Source organism: Cornus florida, unplaced genomic scaffold, assembly GCF_030987335.1.
Source record: "Cornus florida cultivar Cherokee Brave unplaced genomic scaffold, ASM3098733v1 CherokeeBrave_3.0.0_Hap2_Chr03, whole genome shotgun sequence".
Lineage (NCBI taxonomy): Eukaryota > Viridiplantae > Streptophyta > Magnoliopsida > Cornales > Cornaceae > Cornus > Cornus florida.
The window spans coordinates 9812865-9836439 of NW_026775573.1; the positions used below are offsets into that span (position 1 = coordinate 9812865).

Sequence of the window (23575 nt, forward strand, 5' to 3'; positions counted from 1 at the left end):
ATCTTATAGATCTTCTAAATGTTGTTTAGAAAATACATGATTATGTATATCGGTTGTTTGGTGTGAAAAGCATACTTAGATGTTGTTTTATTATGTGTATTGTGTTGATACATTGCTCGAGATGATGAATATAGGATATGCTTAATTGCTTAGTAAAATTTCTCTAAATTCTATGACATTGAAAGCATAGGACATATGCATGTGCATATCATTGGGTTTTCATGAAGGGAATTGTTTTGAAATGAAAAAGGGAATTTTGGGAATGAAGTTTTGATTAAAGTAATTTTTAAGAAAACCCGGTCATCGCGGGAGTACCAAAGAGCCGGAGTGTTAATATAGCCTAGAGGGAACTAGGGAGATTGTCCTAGCGTGATTGAGCTAGCTGGGCCCCATAATGACGCCGCGGGGTACCAAGGGTCAGGGATACTATCCAATCCTTCTCTCGTGTCGCTGGGGGGTCACCAAAGGGCGGGTTATATTAACAGTTTGAAAGTGATAGTTTGAAAGTGAAAATGGGGAGTGACATCGGCATGCATAGCATTCCATTGCATTGCATTGTTTATACTAGAGATTGATTAGTATGTTGCATTATCCCGACATGGTATGATCCCCATTCCCATTGTTCTATTCTTTGTTGTGGGTTCACTGGGACACAAGAGGCGTGTCTTAAGTGCCATCTACTAGGCAAATTGATCACCCCATATACTTATCATTTTTCAAGTTATGGAAAGGAATTAGTGGATAATAATCCACCGCAGGCTTGAAAATTGTTAGAAGATCATTTTTGCTATTTTGTATTTTGGTCATTCAGTGTATAATCATAGTTTTGAGAATGCAACAAATGTTAATATTCATGGCTTTGTAACTTAAGAATGAAACTTAGTTTTCATTGAATGTAAATGGGATTAATGTAATATTGTGTATAACTTCATGTAATGACTTAAAAAGATGTTATAAGATGATTATGTGATAGTACTCATGCGCATGATCGTGGAATGTCTCATTTTTTTATGGTTTAGTTAACGTTTGAATCATTCTAAAGTCCCCATCTTAGTTTCCCTTTCATTTCCAAAGTACAGCAGGTCGGTTCCAGCTCCAGGGCTCAAAGAAGCCACTTCGGTCGACCGAAATGGTGCATCGGTCAACCGAACCCATTGTTGGCTCTCGGAATCTCCTGTTTCGGTCGACCGAAATGAGGTTCGGTCGACCGAACTAACTTCACACTCTCGGGATCTTCGGTTTTGGTCGACCGAAATAGAGGTTCGGACGACCGAAGTTAAGGGGCTCATTTCGGAAGATCGAAGCTCCACTTCGATCGACCGAAATGAAGCTGTAATGTCAAGCTTCATCTTTCGTCCCGGAATCCGTCACCTTGAGTATTTCCTTATCCATGGAATAGTTTACAAGTATGTTTCTAGAGTGATGATGATGTTTTGATACTAGAAGAGCAGAGTTTGACGTAGGTGACCTCGGGTTCGAGTAAGGACCCGGCTAACGGTTCAGACCTCCGGGTTCGGGTCGCTACATCATCCTCCACAACTTCTCTAATGAAGTGATGCTTGATTACAATGTGTCTTGTGCGACTATGGAAAATAGGATTCTTTGTCATAGCAATTGCAGATTTGTTGTCACATAAAATTGGAGTAGCTTCTCTTTGCTTCTCACCAACATCTTCAAAAATTCTCCTTAGCCATATTGCTTGTGACGCTGCCAATGATGCTGAAATGTACTCAGCCTCGGCAGAAGATTGCGCAATCATTTCTTGCTTTTTAGATGTCCATGAATATACACCCGAACCAAGAGAGAATGCATAACCGGAAGTGTGATGTTTCTGATTTTTCAGCATTTTCATTTTTTCAATAATTCGTGGAGACAAGGGTATTTCTGTCTTTTCGCATGTTGTGTTCGAGATTGTGGTTGGGTCCATTTGCATTGTGCATTTTAATTTATATAGGTTGAGTAGTATTTTTATGTAGTGGTGCACTATATGAATTGTGTGGTGTAGAAAATAGAAGATTAAAGAAAAAGAGTAAATAAAAAGAAATTTCGGGGCCCACCACTATTTCAAAAATGGTCTAGAAACCACTATTTTGTTTCACACTTTCTCTCTCCCCGTAAATCCCTCTTCTCTCTCAATTTCTCTTCCATTTTTCTTTTCTTTTTGAGACAAACTTTGATCCTTGATTTCATCTTCATTACTTGTCGGAATTGGGTGCCGTTTGAGGCAAGACGATGAGCACGACGAGCTCTACGCATCCATACAAGCAATTTCAGTTTTAGTGCCCTCCTTGGAGTTCGAATCTAGGGACCCATTGTTAGGGTTTTGATGCAAACTTAAGGTAGGGGCATCTTAATTCATGTTTTCTTGCTCTTTTGGAATTATATCTTCCCTGTGTGATAATGTGTTTAATTTAGGAGTTGATTGTATCAATGATTATATTAGTGATGTCTAGAAAATTTCATGATATTAAATGTGACTTGTATTATGTGAAAAGCATGTCTAGGTGCTACCTTGTTGTGTTTAATTTGATGATAATCCATTTTGAAATATTGAACATGATATATGCTTGAGTGGTTGTTGTTGTTCTTTAAATGTCTTAATCTTGGAACCATGGAGCATATATATACAAATGCATCATTAGGTTGCATGAAGTTGGTGGAATTGGTTTTGAAATAAAAAAGGGGATTTTGGGATATGAATGTTTTGGAAATGGTTTTATGCAAATCCGGTTGCTGCGGGTTTACCAACGGGCCGGAGGTTAATATAGCCTAGAGGGGACTAGGGAGTCACCCTAGTATGGTTGAGCTAGCTGGGCCCCATAATAACGCCGCGAGATTACCAAGGGTCAGAGACACTAGCCAATCCTCCTCTCGTGTCGCGGCGGGGTTACCAAAGGGCGGGCTGTATTAACATTTGGAAAGTGATGGTTTTGAGAATGAAAATGGGGAGTGGCATTAACATGCATTCGCATTCCACGGCATAACGTTCTTTGTATTCTAATTTGGTTGGAATGATGTATTAATTCCCTATGTTGCATGCTCCCTATTTCCAATTGGCCTATGCTTTGATTGGATTCACAAGGACACAAGACGCATGTCTTAAGTGTCACCTACGGAGCATATAGCTCACCCTACTATATATTATTTTTTTTCAGGTCTTGGAAAAGAACCGGCGGATGTCAATCCACCTCAAAATTGAAAGATGTTTGAAGATGATTCTTTTTGCTATTTTGTATTTGGCCATTTCACGTATAACCATAATTTTTGGAGAATGTAAATAAGTTTGCAATTATGACCATTGGATAATGTAATTAAGTTTTAACCAATCATAAGCCTTTTATGTATTTGAGTAACGTGTGGTAGTTCATGTTGTTGATGGTTATTGTATTTTTATTTGATGTTAAAATGTAATTATTATTTTTGTACACTAAATCCTCTAGTGTATTTTAGTGACGTGTGGCAAATTGTGGTAGCAACGTGGTTATTGTTGAAGTTGGAATGTATTAATTTTGTACGTAAGTGTAGTGACGTAGGTGGTTGAACGACCAAAAGTTGGAGTACAGGGTCACACAGGACAGTGGAAAGTGGGGGTGAAGATTTTCTAGAACCAGTCGACGTATAACCCAAACCGGTCGACCGGTATCTTCACAGTATGTTTGAGCAATTCACGTTCCAAACCAGTCGACCGGTATCCATTGTAACTTATGTTCAGAACCAGTCGACTGGTAACCAGTCGACCGGTATCATGGTAGTGGGTTTTCCCATTGTTTATATCCCAAAACAGTCGACGTATAAGGAGTATACGTCGACCGGTTCTGCCTTTTCATGTAATTACCAATTTAAGTTCTTAAAATTACACTTTGGCATCATTTGGAGTTGAAATTAATTATTTTTATGACCCAATTAAATGCCATAATTATATTTTTGCCCCAAAAGGACTATTTTACCTCGGACCTCATTTTAATTATTGTGTGATGCACGTAAATGACTATGACATCCTTTGGGTCTTAATTTATTGAAATATGGCAAATTACCATCTTGCCCTTTTTGGAACTCAACATTTTAATTTAACGTGAAATTACCATTTTACCTTTGGATGTTTTTAGGCCGGGTTAGGACCCGTTTAATGATCCGAATCCGTGAGGAATTGGGTCGTTACAAGAATGGTATCAGAGCAAGGCTTCGAAAACCTTTGGGACGACGGGTTGAGGCCTACATAGAGTTGCGTGGGGTGTTGTTTGCATTGTTTACGTGATTCCTTACTACGTGTTTATTTATTTGAACAAGTATGTTTAATTGTCTATGTGCTTATGTGCCTAAATGTTTACGTTAAATGTTTCTTGCATAGTTGTGCATGTTAAATGTTGGTACATTATCATTTCCTGTTGAGTCATCCACGGTGGACTTTAGCATTATGTTTTTGAACCGTTCTCTTGTTTTATAGCACGATGTCACGACGTGAAGAGTTAAGAGAAGTTGGCCCTAGGCCAACAAGGGGTGATGTTGGCAAGAGCTCTAGCTCCAATCCGGAGGAGCTAAATAATGAGGACACGCTTCTTAGGGACTTGATTCCCCCGAGAGTTGTCCCCACGAGGAGGGATAATGTTGACGTACCTGTAGAAGTGGGTGAAGGTTCTGTGGCATTGGAGTTGAATCGTTTATTGCAAAGTGCCGTGAGGGCAACAATTGCTGCTCAGTCGCAATCGGCACCACAACCTATAGTTCAAGTTAGGGAGACGCCAGCTCAAAAGGGTCTCAAGATCATTAAAGGTTTTTCTCAGTTGATGCCAGTTATGTTCGAGGGCAGTGCGGATCCAATGGTAGCAGATGACTACCTGGATCAGGTTGAGACTCAGTTGACCTCAATGGATGTGACGGAGGATCATTTGAAGATCATCCTAGCTACTTACAAGTTTACTAAAGATGCCAAGGTTTGGTGGAAGTCAGTCACCAACCAGTATAAGGTGGAGGAGATGAGTTGGGACAAGTTCAAGGAACTGTTCTATGAGAAGTATTTTCCGCTTTCCAAAAGATGGGAGTTACAAGACCAGTTTCATAACCTTATTCAAGGGAGCATGTCGGTGGCAGAATATGAGAACAAGTTTACTTCACTCTCCCGTTTTGCTCCAGAAATGGTGAGAGATGAAGCTTACAAAACTCGGAAGTTTGTTTCTGGTCTTAATGATCAGATGAGGCCGTTGATCACGGCACAGTTCATTAAGGTTTACTCGGAAGCAGTTAAAAGGGCATTAATGTTGGAGGCCGATAATAAAAAGAAGGATGTAAGAAGAGAGCAGTTGAAGCAAAAGAGAGGTGTAGGGCCATCATCAGAGGGATCTACTTGGAAAAGGAGCAAGAGTGGTTCATTTCAGTTTCAGGGGCAACAGTCTGCACGATCTGTTCCTACCACTCCTATGCCAGCTGGATCTGACAGAAGTGGAGTTGTTTGTTATCAATGTCAGCAACCTGGGCACTACAAGTCTAGTTGTCCCATGAAATCATCTTCAGTTTCTTCAGTTCCAAAGACTTGTTATGGGTGTGGCCAGCAGGGTCACTTGATTCAGGACTATCCGAGTCAGGGAGCAGGCACCACTAGTGGCAGAGGGTCACGGCAGAGGCCGTCACCGTCGACTACGGTTCAATCAAGTTTCAGACCACCACCACAACCACAGCCTGCCTTGTCTTCTCAGGGTTCACGACCAGCTAAGAGGGATACTCCTACAGTGTCGGCATAACAATCTGGTGTTCAGATTAGTAGTTCACAGGCACAGGCACCGCAGGGGCATGTCTTTGCCCTTGCACCGACTGATGCATCTCCTGGATCTTCAGTTCTCCGATGTATATTTCCAGTGTTTGGTTCTTGGACCCGTGTTTTGTTTGATTCTGGTGCATCTCATTCTTTTATTTCATCATCATTTGCACTTGCATCGGGGTTAGAGGTCAGTTTTATGGATCGGGCGTTGTGTGTTGATACGCCAGTTGGAGTTTCAGTGTCTTTGAGCCGAGTCGTGATGGACTGTTCCATTGTGATAGCCGGGCGAACTTTTGTGTTTGACCTTATCCTCCTAGAGATGATTAGCTTTGATGTCATTCTCGGGATGAATTGGTTAGCTTCCTTTCATGCCACAATCGACTGTTACAGAGGAAGGGTTACAGTTTGTACTTCCGATGGATACTGTTTCTTTTTCGTGGGAGATTGGAGTAATTCCCACATTTCATCATTTTATGGAATTCGTGGACGGAGTCGTGGTGATTACTTTTTGGCTAGCCTTATAGCCGAAGAGGATGATGTAGTGGAAGAAGATTATCCTGCAGTTGTTCGTGATTTTCTGTATGTGTTTCCGGAGGATTTGACAGAGTTGCCTCCACACCGAGAAGTGGAGTTCTCTATTAAGTTAATGCCAGGTACCGCGCCGATTTCTATGGCACCGTATCGTATGGCACTAGTTGAATTGGAAGAATTAAAAAGGCAGCTTGATGATTTGAGGATGAAAGGTTTCATCCGACCGAGTGTGTCACCATGGGGCACACCGGTCTTGTTTGCTAAGAAGAAAGATGGTTCTTTGAGGTTGTGCATTGATTACCGAAAGTTGAATCGTGCCACCATCAAGAATAAGTATCATTTGCCAAGGATAGATGATTTATTTGATCAGTTGAGGGGAGCCAGTTGTTTCTCGAAGATTGACTTGAGGTCTGGTTATTATCAGTTGCGGGGTCAGGGATGAGGATATCCCGAAGACAGCATTTCGTACACGGTATGGACACTATAAATTCCTTGTTATGCCATTTGGCTTGACTAATACGCCAGCGGCATTCATAGACTCGATGAACCGCGTCTTTCACGATTACTTGGACCAGTTTGTGGTAGTCTTCGTGGATGACATTCTTGTGTATTCATGGACTCGGGAGGAGCACGAGGTCCATTTGAGTATTGTTTTGTAGATTTTGCAGGAGCACCGATTGTATGCCAAATATGAAAAGTGTGAGTTTTGGCTACAAGAGGTGAAGTTCTTGGGGCACGTTGTTTCAGAAGGCGGAGTGTCCGTTGATCTATCGAAGATTGAAGCAGTTTTGACTTGGGAGCAACCCAAGAATGTGTTTGAGATCCGCAGTTTTCTTGGTCTAGCGGGTTACTACCGGAGATTTGTGAAAGATTTCTCCCATTTGGCAGCGTCTATGACCCATTTGACCCGGAAAGGGATCAAGTTTACGTGGAATGAAGCTTGTGAGTCATCTTTTCAGGAGTTGAAGACAAAATTGACTACAGCTCCCGTGTTAGTGATACCTGAGCGTGGCTTGGGTTATGTGATTTATTGTGATACTTCACGCGATGGCTTGGGATGTGTGTTGATGTAAGATGGTAGAATAGTGGCTTATGGGTCTCGGCAGTTAAAGACTCATGAGTACAACTACCCTACTCATGATTTAGAGTTGGCGGCAGTGGTGTTTGCTCTGAAGTGTTAGAGACACTACTTATATGGTGAACGATTCGAGGTGTTCTCGGATCACAAGAGCCTTAAGTACCTTTTCTCCCAAAAGGATTTGAATAATAGACAGAAACGATGGGTCGAATACTTGGAAGATTACAACTTTGATTTGCAGTATCATCCGGGTAAGGCAACTGTTGTAGCTGATGCCTTAAGCCGGAAATCTCGAGGCACTTTGGCCGGTTTGGCTATTCGGAAGTGGAAGATGCTTGAAAGTTTGGCGGAGATGGGATTGTGTTGTTTAGATGAGGATGATTGCAATGGATCGGCATTCTTGTTTAGTCTTGTGGCTCAGCCTACTCTTGTCGGGCGAGTGATTGAGTCACAGAGACAAGATCCAGATTTGAATGCCATTCACGCTTTGATCTCCAGTGGTGAGACAGTGAAGGATTGGACCTTACATGCAGATGGGGGTCTACGGTTTAAAGATTTGTTGGTTGTCCCCACGGTTTGTCGTGAAGATGTTCTTCGGGAGTTTCACACTTCCTGCTTTGTAGTTCATCCAGGTGGTACAAAAATGTATCACAATTTGAGACGTCAGTATTGGTAGAACGGGATGAAGAAGGACATTGCGCAATTTGTGGCTAAGTGCCTTACCTGTCAACAGGTGAAGGCCGAGCATCAGAGACCGGCAGAGTTGTTGCAACCATTGCCTGTAGCACAATGGAAATGGGAACAGATTACGATGGATTTTGTGACAGGTCTTCCAAAGTCACGGAGAGGCAACGAGGCCGTATGGGTCATCATTGATAGATTGACCAAGACGGCTCACTTTTTGCCTATTAAGACAACAGATGATGCAGAGACACTTGGCATTCTTTACGTGAAGAAGATTGTAAGGTTACATGGAGTTCCAGTAACCATTGTTTCGGACAGGGATGCTAAGTTCACTTCGAAGTTCTGGAAAGGACTTCAAACAGCGTTTGGTTCAATGTTAAACCTTAGCACGGCATTCCATCCACAGACAGACGGCCAATCGGAGCGTACTATCTAAATCCTGGAGGATATGCTCCGGGCATGTGTACTTGACTTGGGTGGCAGTTGGGAAGATCATCTACCGCTCATTGAGTTTGCCTACAACAACAGCTATCAGGCGAGCATAGAGATGGCTCCATTTGAGGCGTTGTATGGCAGACCTTATAGGTCTCCAGTTTGTTGGACTGAGGTAGGTGAGACAGCTGCCTTAGGACCCGACATTGTACTCGAGACTACCGAGAAGATCAAATTGATCAGACAAAGGTTGCTCATAGCTCAGAGTCGACAGAAGAACTATGCAAACAAGTGGAGATGACCGCTAGCTTTTGAAGTGGGAGACCATGTTTTTCTGAGGGTTTCTCCACGGAAAGGTTTGATGAGGTTTGGGAAAAGTGGCAAGTTGTCGCCACGATTCATTGGACCATTTGAGATCTTGGACCGTGTAGGAGAGGTTGCTTACAGACTCACTTTACCACTGCAGATGGACAAGGTTCATAATGTTTTTCATGTGTCGATGCTACGGAAGTATGAACCGGATCCATCTCACATTTTAGATTGGGTCGATGTGGACATTGATGAAGATATCTCCTATCAAGAGGGACCAGTGCAGATTCTTGACACACGGCAAAAGGTGTTAAGGGGTAAAACGATGCAGTTAGTGAAAGTTCTTTGGAAGCACCACGGAGTCGAGGAGGCTACTTGGGAGCTTGAACAGCAGGTTCACTCCAAGTATCTAGAGTTGTTCTCTTCCCCAGGTACGGCTTGATTTCGGGGACGAAATCCTTTTAAGTTTGGGAGATTGTGATGTTTCTGATTTTTCAGCATTTTCATTTTTCCAATAATTCGTGGAGACAAGGGTATTTCAGTCTTTTCGCATGTTGTGTTCGGGATTGTGGTTGGGTCCATTTGCATTGTGCATTTTAATTTATGTGGGTTGAGTAGTATTTTTATGTAGTGGTGCACTATATGAGTTATGTGGTGTAGAAAATGGAAGATTAAAGAAAAAGAGTAAATAAAAAGAAATTTCGGGGCCCACCACTATTTCAAAAGTGGTCTACAAACCACTATTTTGCTTCACACTTTCTCTCTCCCTGTAAATCCCTCTTTTCTCTCAATTTCTCTTCCATTTTTCTTTTCTTTTTGAGACAAACTTTGATCTTTGATTTCATCTTCATTACTTGTCGGAATTGGGTGCCGTTTGAGGCAAGACGACAAGCACAACGAGCTCTACGCATCCATACAAGCAATTTCAGTTTTAATGCCCACCTTGGAGTTCGAATCTAGGGACCCATTGTTAAGGTTTGGATGCAAACTTGAGGTAGGGGCATCTTAATTCATGTTTTCTTGCTCTTTTGTGAATTATACCTTCCCTGTGTGATAATATGTTTAATTTAGGAGTTAATTGTCTCAATAATTATATTAGTAATGTATAAAGAATTTCATGATATTGAATGTGACTTGTATTATGTGAAAAACATGTTTAGGTGCTACCTTGTTGTGTTTAATTTGATGATAATCCATTTTGAAATGTTGAACATGATATATGCTTGAGTGGTTGTTGTTGTTCTTTAAATGTCTTAATCTTGGAACCATGGAGCATATATATACAAATGCATCATTGGGTTGCATGAAATGGAAGGAATTGGTTTTGAAATGAAAAAGGGGATTTTAGGATATGAATGTTTTGGAAATGGTTTTATGTAAACCCGGTCGCTGCGGGGTTACCAACGAGCCGAAGGTTAATATAGCCTAGAGGGGACTAGGGAGTCGCCCTAGCGTGGTTGAGCTAGCTGGGCCCCATAATAACGCCACGGGGTTACCAAGGGTCAGGGACACTAACCAATCCTCCTCTCATGTCGCGGCGGGGTTACCAAAGGGCGGGCTGCATTAACATTTGGAAAGTGATGGTTTTGAGAATGAAAATGGGGAGTGGCATTAGCATGCATTCGCATTCCACGGCATAACATTCTTTGTATTCTAATTTAGTTGGAATGATGTATTAATTCCCTATGTTGCATACTCCCTATTTCCAATTGGCCTATGCTTTGATTGGATTCACGGGGACACAAGACGCATGTTTTAAGTATCACCTACGGAGCATATAGCTCACCCTACTATATATTATTTTTTTCTAAGTCTTGGAAAAGAATCGACGGATGCCAATCCACCTCAAAATTGAAAGATGTTTGAAGATGATTCTTTTTGTTATTTTGTATTTGGCCATTTCACGTATAACCATAATTTTTGGAGAATGTAAATAAGTTTGCAATTATGGCCATTGGATAATGTAATTAAGTTTTAACCAATCATAAGCCTTTTGTGTATTTGAGTAACGTGTGGTAGTTCATGTTGTTGATGGTTATTGTATTTTTATTTGATGTTAAAATGTAATTATTATTTTTTTACACTAAATCATCTAGTGTATTTTAGTGACGTGTGGCAAATTGTGATAGCAACGTGGTTATTCTTGAAGTTGGAATGTATTAATTTTGTACGTAAGTGTAGTGACGTGGGTGGTTGAACGACCAAAAGTTGGAGTACGGGTCACACAGGACAGTGGAAAATGGGGGTGAAAATTTTCTAGAACCGGTCGACGTATAACCCAAACCGATCGACCGGTATCTTTACAGTATGTTTGAGCAATTCACGTCCCAAACCAGTTGACCGGTATCCTAAACCAGTCGACCGGTATCCCAAACCAGTCGACCAGTATCCATTGTAACTTATGTTCAGAACCAGTCGACTGGTATCCCAAACCAGTCGACCGGTATTATGGCAATGAGTTTTCCCACTGTTCATATCCCAAACCAGTCGACGTATAAGGAGTATACGTCGACCGGTTCTGCCTTTTCATGTAATTACCAATTTAAGTTCTTAAAATTACACTTTGGCATCATTTGAAGTTGAAATTAATTATTTTTATGACCCAATTAAATGCCATAATTATATTTTTGCCCCAAAAGGACTATTTTACCCCGGACCTCATTTTAATTATTGTGTAATGCACGTAAATGACTATGACGTCCTTTGGGTCTTAATTTATTAAAATATGACAAATTACCATCTTGCCCTTTTTGGAACTCAACATTTTAATTTAACGTGAAATTACCATTTTACCCTTAGATGTTTTTAGGCCGGGTTAGGACCCGTTTAATGATCCGAATCCATGAGGAGCTGGGTCGTTACAGAAAGTACTTCTTATATCATCAACACATCCGGCCCAATCACTATCACAAAAACCAAACAACTTTGCATCAACATTTTTCTCATACAAGATGCCAAAATCAAGTGTACCTTGTATATATCTCAACACCCTCTTTGCAGCCCCAACATGAATTTGGCTAGGATTATGCACAAACCGAGATAATAAGCTTGTAGCATACATGATGTCAGGTCTTGAAGATGTCAAATATAATAGACTTCCAACCAAGCTTCTATAGAGAGATGCATCCGCTTCTTTAATTCCATCTTCTTTCATCAATTTTTCATTCACAACCAAGGGAGTGCAAACGGATTTGCAACTCAACATTTTGAATTTTTCAAGAAGAGTTTTTGCATATTTCTTTTGACAAATAAAAACTCCTCCTGCTTTTTGATAAATTTCAATGCCTAAGAAATAATGCAACAATCCCAAATCACTCATTTCATATTTTTTCATCATCTCTCTTTTAAAATCATCAATCATTTTTCCATCATTACCGGTAAATACCAAAATCATCAACATAAAGAGAAACAATAAGAATCCCAGTTTTACCTTGTATCTTGTAGTACAAGGTTGGCTCACTTTTGCTCCTTTGAAAGCCTTTTTTGATGAAGTAAGAATCAATCTCACTATACCATGCTCGGGGTGCTTGTTTTAGGCAATACAAAGCCTTCTTTAATTTGTAAACTTTCTCTTCTTCTCCTTTTGCAACAAAGCCTTGAAGTTATTCTACATAGACATCCTCTTTCAAAACACCATTCAAGAAGGCTGATTTTACATCAAGTTGATACAAGGACCAACCATTTTGAGCCGCCAAGGCAATGAGTGCTCTAATTGTGTCAAGACGAACCACGGGTGAAAAAGTTTCTTGAAAATCAATTCCGAGCTGTTGTGAATACTTTTGCAACAAGTCTTGCTTTATTCTTTTGAATGGAGCCATCCGGATTGAATTTTGTTTTAAAAATCCATTTCACACCAATCACATCGTTGTCTTTCGACTTCTTTACTAACTCCCAAGTCTTGTTCTTTTCAATCACATAAATTTTATCTTCCATAGCTTTCTTCCATGCCTCTTGTTTAATTGCTTCTTCAAAGTTCTTCGGTTCAACAACACAAAAATTGCAACTTGCATACACATCACTAAGGCTTTTCATTCTTCTTGGAGTTGAACTTGGAGATGAGGAATTTGAGTTTGATGGAGAAGTTGGGATTGATTGTAAGCTAGATACGGGAGACATTTCTTGTGAAACTTCAAGAAAATCTTCATTTTTATTTTATTGATTTCCTGATTCTTCATTAAAAATGAGGATTTGATCTTGAACTTTCTTCTCTTTCCAATCCCAAACAGCCTTCTCATTAAAGAGAACATCTTTACAAATAATCAATTTATTCTTCTTCAAATTAAAGAGTCTATAGCCTTTTAATTTTGAGCTATAACCTACAAAGATGCATTTTTCACTAGCTTCATCAAGTTTGTGCCTCACTTCTCTTGGAACATAAGTAAAACAAATACACCCAAAAACTTTCAAGTGGTTCAATGATGGCTTCTTTCCACTCCATGCTTCAAATGGAGTTATTCTCCACTGCTTTTGTTGGACTCCTATTCATCAAGTAAACAGCCATATATACAGCTTCACTCCAAAATGATTTAGGTAGCCCCTTCTCATGAAGCGTTGATTTTCCCATCTCAATAATTGTTTTATTTTTTCTTTCTGCCACTCCATTTTGTTGTGGAGTGTACCCAACCGTTAATTACCTCTCTAAGCCAATATCTTCACAAAACTTTTCAAACTCATTTAAGTTGTACTCTCCACCTCTCTCAATTCTTAACACTTTGATAAGATGGCCACTTTGCCTTTCAATAAGCTTTTGAAATTTTTTGAAAATAGAGAACACATCTGATTTTTGTCTCATGAAATAAATCCATGTCATTCTTGAAAAATCATCAACGAAAATAATAAAATACTTGTTACCCGCATGAGTTGGTGTTGTCATCGGTCCACACGCATCGGTATGAACAAGCTCCAATGCTGTTTTAGCCCTCCATGCCTTCTCTTTCGGAAATGACTCTGTGTGATGCTTCCTAAGAGCACAACCTTCACAAACTTCTTTAACTTCTTGTATTGTTGGCAACCCATACACCATGCTATTTTGTTGTAAATTCTTTAAGCTTTGGAAATTCAAATGCCCAAGTCTTCTATGCCAAAGCAATGACTCATCAATAATATCCATCTTCAAGGCCATATTTTTTTAACATGAAAAAGTGAGAGGAAAGCTTCTATTTTTCTCCATCTTGATTTTTGTCACAATATGATTTTGTCCTCCCTTGTCATAAATTTTGCAAGAGTCATCATTAAAATGAATAGAGTACCCATGCTCTACAAGCTGTCCAACACTTAACAAATTTTGCTCCAAATACGGAACAAGTAACACATCCCGAATATGCTTTCTTCCTTTTTTTGTCTCTATGGCAATAGTACATTTTCCCTTTGCTTGGACCAAGGCACCATTTCCCATCCTCACCTGAGAATTTGATGAAGAATCAATCTCCAAGAATATGTTTTTATCTCCGATCATGTGGTTATTACACCCACTATCAAGAAACCACACATCATCATTTTGTTTCGATGTCGTGTGACAAGCATAAAACATGTTCGCTTCACCTTCTTGCTTTTCGGAAAAATTAGCTTACTGATTTGTTTTCAACCGGCAATCTTTTTGAACATGTCCAAATTTCTTGCAATTGAAACATTGAGGTTTTCCCCGAAACCAACAATCTTTGTCAACATGGCTACTTCTCTTGCAAATTCCACAATTTTGTTGAGTGGACACTATATTTCCACTTCTCTCAAAAATATTTCTTCCTCTTCCTCTTAAATTTCTTCCGCTTCCTCTTCCTCTTCCGTGTCTTCCACCTCTAGAAGATTCACCTTTGGATCGATCAAAACTTGATGGGTATTTTTCTTAATTTTTGGAACTAACATTGAGCTTGGATTGAAAAGCACTTTCAATTGTCTTTTTGGAGCGCCTACTCAACCTTTGCTCAAATGCTTTTATAGTACCCATTAATTCTTCAACACTCAAGTTTTCAAGCTCTTTAGTCTTTTCAATAACATCAACAATAGGGTTATATTTTTTCGGTAAACTAATTAGAATTTTTTCAACAATTCTTTGATTAGAAATATCTTCCCCATAGGTCTTCATTTGATTTACCACCTCCATAAGTTTAGAAAAATAATCTTTCAACAACTCCATTTCTTTCATCTTCATATTTTCAAAACATCTTCTCAAAGATTGGAGTTTTACAGTTCTTACCTTCGTGCTGCCTCTATATTCCTTCTCGAGGATATCCCATGCCTCATTTGCTTTAGAGGAATTGATAATTTTGGGAAAGATTGCATCAGCGACTCCTTGTTGAATCAAGCCTAAAGCTTTTGCATATTTCTTCTTATGATCTTTCAATTGTTGTTTTTGGGCATTCGTTAAAGTTATTGTATCCTCCGGTTCATCATGCTCATCTTCAACATAATCCCATAAATCATATGAGAGAAAAATGGTCTTCATCTTCACATGCCAAAAATCATAATTTTCCCTATCAAAAATGGGAAGTGCTGATTGATGGGCACCTTGGTTTTGATTGCCTATAGTCACCATCACGATCGATCTTCTTCGGGGTTTGCTTTCCCGTCAATAAGCTTCACGCTCAATTTGCTCTTGATCGAAATCAAGCTCTGATACCACTTATATTGGCTATAGTTTCAACCAACTAAATAATTTCTAAGTGCAGAGAGGAGAAGAATGAAGAACCAAATATTTTTTTGTATTGTATTGAATTCTTTGTTGTGTTGATATCAGCATATCGATGTTGGGGAGATTGAATTGCAGCTGGATGCAACTTATTTGGAGCCACCGTGTCATATTGTCGACCGGCGGGATCAAATTCTTCGTAATAAGGTTATCCCTTTGGTGCATGTTCAGTGGAGTCATCACAATTAGACTGAGTCTACTTAGGAACGGGAGGATGTCATTCGCTCGTAGTTTCCTGAAATATTGGAAGAAGGTAAGAGCGAATTCTGAATACGGAATTCCTTTTGTTAGGGGGGGAGAATGTAATACCCCTAATTTTAAAAGGATAGTCTCGGTATTTAATTAATTGTTTTATTGAATTTTTCTTTGCGTATTTGCTTATTTGATTAATTGGCTAATTGTTTTGATTATTTAATTATGTGGTTAATTGGTTATTTAGATTATTTATTTGGATAATTGTTTATTTAATAGAATTAATTAGTTCATTGTTTTTGTTTTTATTTAATTGCATTATTGGTTATATTGTTTATTTAATTTAGAATTTGTTTAATTATTTTCTGTCATTAATATATGCTTAGGTGGACTTAATTGTTTTAATTGTTTAATTAGGGTATTTACTTTCTTTTAGGTAGTCGTGTTTTATATAGCCGACTTAGATATAGAATGAATTGTTCATTTCCCGTCTCTATATTAAATTAGAATTAGGGTTGGTATTTTTTTTTTTAAGCCTATAAATATAATAGTAGGTCTGCCAAGGGTTTGAGAAAACCTTATTCACGTACTGGAGGCAGAGTGAAACAGAGAGAGACTTGAGAGAAACAGAGAGAGGAAAACTAAGGTTTAGCTGGGACTAAGGCTGAACCAAGGAAGGATTAAAAGGGTGTTGGTTCGTGTGTTTAACCAAGGAGGAAACAGAGGAGTTAGAACAGTGCAGGATCGCCGGAAAATCTAGGACGACGGTGTAGAGATTTTAATTCAAAATCTCACAGGCAAGTTCTATTCCTAACTCTATCCCTTTGACTCGTGTTCTTTACATGCCTAACACAATTCTAGGATTTTATAACAGTTAAATTAAAACTGGTTTGCATGTTTTATACGATTAAAACAGTAGGTGTTCGAGATGTGGTATTTGTTTGATTTTAAATTTTCCTTGCATAATTTTTGTTATATTGATGTCGATTAACAAATAATGAATTTAAATATTTTCTGGAACACACTAGACCTAGTTTTAGACACCTAGGAACCTTAGGAGTGGAAGACAGATGATCAGAAAGTCAGAAATTAGCCGGCGTCAGAGAATACAGAGGCTGGGAAGAGTATAAGCGGCTCCATGTGGGTGGAGGCGGCTCCACATTTTTTTAGAGCCTGCTCTACATTTTTTGGAGCCTGCTCTACATATTATTGGAGCCTGCTCTACATTTTCCTGGAGCCTGCTCCTTTGTGGATTTTCATTTTTTTTTTTTAGTTTCAGCGATGGTTTTTGCTTCGGTACTTGGATTTTGGAGTTTTAATTTAATTAGAAGCTATACTGGAGGTTTTCAGAGGTGTCCTAAGCTTATTTAAAACTCCCAAGGGTCTTGTTAATGCATAGTAAACCACCTTGTATTATAGCTTGAACAGTATAAAATTCTTACACAAATTGATATATTGTTTTTGGATGCGGAGGATTTAAATTGTTCAGCATTATCTTAGCAATTTTTCGAGAATGGTTTTATAGTTAAATCAAGTTCCAGTGTTATAAAATAAGCATTTGAATTTATATATTCTATTATGCTTATTTGGAATTAATTGATGTTTGTTGTATGATCTGCATTATCAATTATTGGACTATGCGGAGTAGTATCAAATAAGCCTGTTAAATTACAAAGTTTTATCATGCTTAGTATGTACAATTGATATTTTTATTTAATATTTTAATTATCAATTGTTAGATGTATGGATTAGTTGATATTTACTGTCATTATCTATATTATCAACTACTGGATGTATGGATTGTATGCACCGGTATGGGACAGTGGCATACTAGGGACGGATTAGTTTCAAAATACTAAATCCTACCTATACGGAATAAGGGAATGGATTATAAAATAAAACCTACTTATATTTAAGTCAAAGAAGCTGCACAAGCTGAATGACTAATTGGATTACTTGTTATTTATGTTAAGTCAAAGAAGCTGCACAAGCTGAATGACTAACTGGATTTCTTTGGATGGATAGGATAGGACTTTAAATATATATTTATGGTACCGCGAGATAAGCTTGAATCTCAGAGTCGACGGTTAGGGACCGTATATGCAATAGGATGCGTAGCTGGCTATGTTGGTTGAGGTATACCCTGTTAGGCTTAGGTACTCATGCTCACTCAGGTGCGTTTTGCATGTTGCCTTCTATTCAGGTTGAGACCCTCTTCATAATCCAGTAAGAGTTCTGTAGTATGGATATATATATATATATTTACGGACTACATAGTTATTGTTGAGTTGTTTAGGATGTACATGCGTATCGAGTCTCTGTTTGGATTGCAGTAGGATAGAACATGTTCGTGGGCCTGACCCACTTCTATTTTTCAGGTATTCGACAGTTCTAGTCTTAGGTTTGATCGTGCTGAGCAAAGACTATCACTCACTCTTTCGACAACATAGGACCTCTCTCCGTGGTTTAACTTTGATGTTCTTCCAGTTATTTACATTTCAGTTTGGATTTTTATTAGGGGTCCACTAGAGATAGATTCCCGAGTTGTTTAACTGTTGGAGGTTTTGGGATTATTGGATTTTAAGTATTTAATTTTAAAGGATTATATTTTAGAATTCTTTCAGCTTTATTTATTTCTTAATTCATTTCGTAATCTGTGTTCATTTAAATATTAATTGTTTGATATTCCTTCGGGTTTGGGCTTGGGCCTGATCAACCCATGTCTCGGAGTCGAGGGGTATCACATAAAGTCTATTTGATGAAGAAGTTATTTAATCTGAAGATGACTGAAGATGCTAATGCGGCTAAACACCTCAACAATGTTAACACCATCACAAATCAATTGGAATCGGTTGGTATTACGTTCGACGATGAGTTGAGGGCACTACTACTGCTATCTAGTTTTTCGGACAGGTGGGATGGCTTGGTCGTGGCAGTGAGCAATTCCTTTACATCTTCAAAGTTAAAAATTAGAAGATGTTGTTAGATTTATTTTGGGAGAAGAAGTTCACGAGAATATTCGTTATCTGGTTCTGTGTTAAGTACCGATGAAAGGGGCCAAAAAAATAACAAAGGAAATAACAAGAATCGCTGCAAATCAACGTCACAGAAGAAGCATTGCAGGTTGAAACCAGGGAAAAGTGGGAGTGTGTTATGGATGAGGAGATGGAATTACTCCCTCCAAACAAGACATAGGAGTTAGTTCTACTCCTTGAAGAAAAATCAGCATTGCATAAAAAATTACATACTCAAGGAAGAACTTGATGGAAGCAAACGTTATAAGGCAAGGTTAGTAGTGAGGGATTTCAACAGATGGCATATGTGGGTGCAAAAATTCGTTAACTTTGAAAAGTCAATGCATAAAATCAACACACTCAATGAAAGCAATCAAAGCAATACAAAACAAAGATTGTGGTTTCAATGTGCTTTTTATTGGAGGTATATGCCTCTATTTATATAACTTTAATGGTAAAATTAGGGTTGGACTCAAGTTGCTTGCCCCCCATGAATAGTTCACAATTAGTGGTTTCCTTCTTTAATTCTTCTATACAAGACTCCTTCCATATCTGCAGCAATTCGTGTGATTGATGAATTCAAATAAACGAATCTCCCTTATGGCAATCTATAGGTTGGGCCGAAGACATAGTATTGGCTTATCTTGTTATCTGGATCGAAAGATGGAAGGCACATCATCGGACCTACTGAGTTGGGCTTTCAGATTTGGGTGGCCTAATAAATATGGTAAAATTACATATGGTGACATGGTTATTGTCATTGGTTTGGAATATTTTTCCCCCCACAGCAGACATCGACTACACAGAAATTTTTTCTCCCACTCTAAAGATTTCTGTCATCAATTATGTCATTAATATTGGGACTTGCATTTGTTGCAGTTAAATGTCAATACTGTTTTTCTCCATAGTGACTTGGAGGAGGATATTTATATGTACCAGCCACAGGGGTATGTTGTGATAGGAAAGGAGAATTTGGTTTGTAAACTTAAGAAGAACTTGTATGTGTTGAAACAAACTCCAAGACGGTGCTATAAGAAATTTGACAACTTTATGTCAAATGTTGGTTTTTATAAGTGTCATGTTGATCACTATTGTAATTTTAAGAAAACCAATACATCTTATCTCATACTTCTCTTGTATATAAATGATATGTTTACTGCAGGTTCAAACATGGATGAGATTTCGAATCTCAAGGCACAACTATCCAAGGAATTTGCAATGAAAGATTTGGGTGCTGCAAAACGAATCCTTATAATGAAAGATTTGGCTACGTAGCGTATTACGTGATATAACTATGGCGACCTTATGAGCGGCTGTGTGTGAGCGTGTGTAGATGGCACCAGTAGGCTACCACACAGGGCGAGTTACAGGTGCGCATTCCCACATCGCCTGGGTGTGGATGGGGCAAGTGCTATGTGTACATTCAACACCCTTCTGTGACACAACGTGTTTTAAAGTCGTGATGGCCGTTAACCCACTTGAACTTCAGAGTTAAGCATGTTTAACCTGGAATAGTACCAGGATGGATGACCCCTTGGGAAGTCTCTGGTCCGAGGGCGCCAAAATCGGATAATATTGTGTATAGCCAGGGTGAGGGTCTTTATAAATGGTATCAGAGTTTGACCTAGCCGGAAGTGTAGCCAACGAGGACGTTGGGCCCCAAGGGGGTGATTATGGTGACCTTATGGGCGGGTGTGTGTGAGCGTGTATAGGTGCACCAATAGGCTACCACATTGGGCGAGGTACAGATGCACAATCCCACATCGCCTAGGTGTGGATGGAGCAAGTGTTATATGTATATTCAACACCCTTCTATGATACAATGCGTTTTAAAGCCTTGATAGCCGTGAACCTACCAAAACTTCGGAGTTAAGTGTGCCTAACCTGGAATAGTACAAGGATAGGTGACCCCCTAGGAAGTCTCTGATCCAAGAGAGTTAAAAGTGGACAATATTATGTATAGCTAGGGTGAGGGTGGTTACAGTAACCCTATTACATCGAATATATTATTTTCTTTGTTGGATATACAGCCGTATAAAAATATATATGTTGTGATTTCTGTTTTTTGTTGTTTTGTTTCCCAAAGTGATTTAATTATGCAAATCGCTGGTTATCTAAGTTATGCATGTGATCGATTTATTCTTTTGATTGTTTCCCAACAACTACTTCCCCAACACTTCCAAACATTTCTAATACTAGCCTACCTGGTAATCTTAAAAATAATATGAAAACATTTTAAAGTGTTTAACTTTTTCTAAAAAATTTGACATTATACACATATGAATACAAGCAAAACACATTAAATAATATTTGTTTATTTAAAATAAAAACACTATTATGACAAACTAGTGTAATAAATTTATATATAATATAAAAGTCATTACAAGTCTTAATATAAAATAAAAAATGAATTAAAGTTTTATAATACTATTACTCAATACATGTATATAAATAAAATTTTATATTTATATGTAGCCGTGTCTAAGTCATACATGTGTCCTACTTTTTTAAAATTTGGCATATCGTATTACATACGTATGTATTTTTTTTTTTTTTTTTGGAAGTTAAAGCAATTACGAACACACCGTACCTCCATCGAGGTTCAAACCCCCGATCTCTCATATGGGGAGGAAAGGGTAATACCGCTGGATCAATTAGTCATTTGGTAAAATATATAAAAGTTGTTATACATTTTTATACATACCTTATTCCAAGTTCAATCCCTCCGGGTCACTATATGTGAACAAGGGCGTATCTAAGGAGGTGGGTTGGGTGGGCTTGAGCCCATCCCAAAACAAAAACAAAAAACTATAATCAATTTTAGTTCAGCTAAAAAAAAAAAAATTATTATTAGTATTAGTTCACCCAAAAAATATTAGCTCACCTCATTAACAATTTCTGAATCCGTCCTTGTACGTGAAGAATATTGAAAAACTTGGATTTAATGATAATTTATCGGTTAGTATACATAACTTGAATCATCAAATGAATCAATACTTTAAAAGAATTGGAAATACAGGTCATGCTTAACGATCCGTTAGTATGCATAACTTGAATCATCAAATGAATTAATATTTTAAAAGAGTTGGAAATATAGGTCATGCTTAACGAGAACATTAAATTGATTAGCTAATTGTAGTTGCAGTGCATCCTTATAATGAAAGGGAAATTAAAAAGTGCATGTTAATGTACAAGTTATATAATATCTATGTTTTTCAAGTTACTTTCAATACAATAATTGACACTAATGCCACGTTTGGTGTTCAGGAAGGGAATGGAATGGAATGCCCATTTCAACCATTCCTTTATTTGGTATGCAACTTAAAGTGGGAAGGGTCATTCCATTGGAATGAAAATCCATTCCACAACTAAACCTATGGAATGGCCATTCCATTCCCAAGTAATTTATTTTAAAAAATTGATTTCCCAAAACACCCTCATATTCGAAGTTAAAAAACCACCATTACCTTCCACTACAATCATCTCCGCCTTCCACCACCACCACCACTACCACTGCCTTCCACCACCACTGACTTTTACCATCGCCCACCACTTTCCACCGCCACCGCCACCGCCTTTCACCACCGCTACCGCCACCACCATTGCCATTGCCTTTCACCACCGCTACCGCCACCACGGCCATCGCCATCACCTTTCACCAATGCCACCACCTTCCACCACCACCACTACTACCGCCTTTCAGTACCACCACCGTCGCCGCCGCCGCCACCACCACCACCTCCCACCGCCGCCTTTCACCACCACCACCGCCTTTCACCACCACCACCTCCCACCACCGCCTTTCAGTACCACCACCACCTCCCACCACCGCTTTTCACCACCACCGCCTTTCACCACCGCCTTTCAGTACCACCACCACCTCCTACCACCGTCTTTCAGTACCACCACCACCTCCCACCACCGCCTTTCACCACCGTGACCGCTACCACCGCCACCGCCACCACCATCACCTTTCACCACTGCCACCACCTTCCACCACCGCCACTACTACCGCCTTTCATCCCCACCATCGCCTTCTACCACCTTCCATCACCACCACCTTCCACCACCGCCACCGTCACCACCGCCACTTTTCACCACCACCACTGCCACCGCAACCGCTACCACTACCGCCGCCGCCTTCCACCACTACCACCATCGTCACCACCTTCCACCACCGCCACTTCCATTGCCTTCCACCACCACCATAGTCACACCACTATCTCCTTCCACCACAACCACCACACTACTACCACCGTTTTCCACCAACACCACTGCCACCTTCTACCACCGTCGCCTTCCAACACCACCACCTACACTCCTATCGCTTTCCACCATCCACTACCGCCACTGCCACCATTTATTTTTAAAAAATTATTAAAGAATATCATTTTGTTAATTTAATTTAATTTAATTTATTTGTTATTAAAAAGGATATTTTAGAGAATTCAATTAGAAATTTATTCTATTCTAAATTTTAAATTGGTCAAACCAAACAATAGAATGGTTATTATCATTCAATTCTTACACATTTCATATTTACAACCAAACAATAGAATGAGAATGACCATTTTATTTTATTCCCATTCTCATTCCATTCCCACTTATATTTCATTTCATTCCTGCACACTAAACCTAGCATAACACGATTCTATTGTCTATACTTTTCAATACAATTAGAATCCCATTCAAAAAAGAAAAAGAGAAGTGCTTTTCTAGTCAATACTTTTTCATTTAAGACGTGAACACTTTATTGGGCGGAGAACAATAATGCACGACAACAAGGCCCACTCAAATTTCATGTATTTATATATAACCTAATTTTTTTTCTAAAATTATATTAGTGCACCATTATATCTTGCTAAAAGCCCTTTTATATATATACATATATATATATA

General features: G+C 39.0%; 1 protein-coding gene across 4 annotated transcripts in view; it reads right to left on the bottom strand.

Moving 5' to 3' along the window:
- Positions 1-23575, bottom strand: part of LOC132299390 (probable disease resistance protein At5g43730) — a 36734-nt gene that overhangs the window by 11511 nt on the left and 1648 nt on the right. The window contains exon 1 of one of the 4 annotated variants that reach the window (XM_059795956.1): positions 21382-22203. The exons of the other annotated variants lie outside the window; for them this stretch is intronic. The gene's annotated coding sequence lies outside the window, so the exon portion shown is untranslated. Of the gene's footprint in view, positions 1-21381; positions 22204-23575 lie in introns of those variants that run through there. 4 annotated transcript variants of the gene reach the window in all.